Genomic DNA, 2,837 nt, shown 5'->3' on the forward strand with positions numbered 1-2,837 from the left:
GAAATTAAGGTAGAGTATGAAAGTACATTTGCTAATCAACTGACCTTAAAATAGGGAGATTATCTTTCATTATGTAGCCAGGCACAATGAAATTGCCAGGTTTCTAAAGGGAAGGAGTGGGGCTTAAGAGGAGTAAGAAAGATGTGACCATGAAAGAAATGGACAGAGATACAACATTGCTGGCTTTCAAGATGGAGGAAGGGGCCTTGAGCTAAGGAATGCAGTGAACTTTAGGAGCTGGAAAAGGCAAGGAAACTGATTCTCCCTTAGAATCTATGAAAGGGAACACACCCTGCTGACAGCATGATTTACTCCAGGTACACCAATGATGAATTACTAATCTACAGAACTGTAAGACAGCAAATTTGTGTTGATGTAAGCCACTCAATTTGTGGTAACAACAATAGAGACCTTAACACAGTTAAGTACTAATAGAGAAGTTAACACAGTGATTACTGAATTAATACTGAGTGAAGCCATCTTCTTCAGTAAATGTTATTGTCCTCTAGATTTAAATTGTTTAATTGTATCTAGAGATGTTTTCTTTATGGAAAGTCGTGTTTTTAATCTTTTATTTTTAGATGACTATTTTAGATACTTTGAAATTACAAAAGCGACAAAATTGTTAACAATATTTATTTATTTTTACTTTTAGTTTTTAACATCTAGCTTGGAATTTGTCTATATATGTATATACATACATGTACATATATACATATATATCAACTTTTACTATATAAAAACCAGATTTTACTTTTTTACCAAAATTGCAAAATAGAGAAAATTAAAGCATTAAAACATACATCTGAGAAAATGGAAAATGAATGCTTAAATGTGAAGTTAAAACTTTATTTATGTCAGTCAGTAACAACTAGGTAACACAACCTATGTAGGAAATTTAATTTATAGCATTTATTCTGTATTTTCAATGTTGCTAAAAGCATTGAGATGAAAATAACTTACAAGTGTAAATGTTTTTTCTCACTAATTAGAACAAGACCAAATAGGGAAAAGGATATAATTTCCATTACCTAATCTTTTCACAGAAGCAAAATCTTTAATTAGTGCTATGATACTGTTGAATGCAATAAATATTTTATTAAAATTAGATAAAATTTAAATAACTTGGACATTTTACTTTTTGTAAAGCTCTACTTTAAAATACATATAAAAGATAAAGATTAACAAGAGTATGTTGATAAGTTATGCAATATTCTTATTGAATGTTAACTAATTTAAAATTTATCCATCATGTAAAATCAGGACATATTTATTATGTATTTTATAATTATGTAGCACAGTGATTAGGATTACAAGCACTGGAGTCATTTGGCTTTGTTTTAAAGCCTGTCTTCTCTACTTTCTGAATGCATAAGTATGGCTGTGTTCCTATAAAACTTTATTTTTGGACACTGAAATTTAATTTTATACAAATTTTACATGTTGGGGAATATTATTATTCTTTTAATTGTTTCAGCCATCTTAAAATGTAAAAACAATTACTATCTGGGTTGTCTGTATATATTTAAGCAGCAGACTGGATTTAGCCTACAGGCCCTAATTTGCCAAACTTTACTTCAGAAGCTGTATCATCAGGCTATCAGATTTATAGTCTTGAAGATCACTAACTCCCCTTGTTTTTCTTCTTAAAGATGACTTTCAATAATAGTCATTCTTCATGCATCTTGTCCGTCATAAATAGACATGCTGGGTAGCAAGCACAGGTTAGATTGATTATAGTACTTTTCTTTTAAGAAAACAGTCATTCTGAATATTGTATTAATGGGATTTCAACAAAATGAGTCAGCAAGCAAAGAGCTGGATCACCTCGGAAGACTAACAAAATCAAATTGCCTGACTTACAAACATAAATACTTAGCTCTGAAACGTAAGACCCATTCCATTATATTGTGTCCTTGTAGGTCATGGATTAGCTGGCTGACTTCCACCAGGGGATTATTTTCTAAACATAATATAAACTATTGCTAGAGTATGCCAAGAATTATATCACTATCTCCAATAGATATTCTCATCTGTGACAATAATAGTACTGTTTTGAAATATACTGTATTTTTAATGTACTTGTATTCAAACAAAGTATCTCTAAAACATAAAATGTAGTTCTTCCTCTAATTATTAAATACAGGAGAAACAACTGATTTCCAAAATGATGCATCAAATGTAAGTTGCAAAGTTGTATTGCTTTTATATAATTTGTAGTAACCAGAAATGTTAAGCCTATTCCTAATAGCACAATAAAGATAATTATGACACGCATTAGGCAAGTGAGATTTATAATTTTAAATATAGGCTGAGTAAAATTCTGGAGGATCAAAGTAGGAAAAAAATAAATATACATTTTGGAAGTAATTTTCTGATTGAATAACAATATCAAGATTCATATTATATGAATTAGAGATTCATGAAAAGCCAAATTCTCTAAAAGGATTACTTGATCAAATGGACTATACTGTTAGTGGAGATTAGAATAATAGCTATATAATAAGCATATTCATTTATCGAAAAATAGCTATTGAATACTTTTTTTTTTTTTTGAGACGGAGTCTCGCTCTGTCGCCCAGGCTGGAGTGCAGTGGCCGGATCTCAGCTCACTGCAAGCTCCGCCTCCCAGGTTCACGCCATTCTCCTGCCTCGGCCTCCCGAGTAGCTGGGACTACAGGCGCCCGCCACCTCGCCCGGCTAGTTTTTTGTATTTTTTAGTAGAGATGGAGTTTCACCGTGTTAGCCAGGATGGTCTCGATCTGCTGACCTCACAATCCGCCCGTCTCGGCCTCCCAAAGTGCTGGGATTACAGGCTTGAGCCACCGCGCCCGGCC

Source organism: Macaca nemestrina, chromosome 3, assembly GCF_043159975.1.
Source record: "Macaca nemestrina isolate mMacNem1 chromosome 3, mMacNem.hap1, whole genome shotgun sequence".
In the NCBI taxonomy this organism is placed as follows: Eukaryota; Metazoa; Chordata; class Mammalia; order Primates; family Cercopithecidae; genus Macaca; species Macaca nemestrina.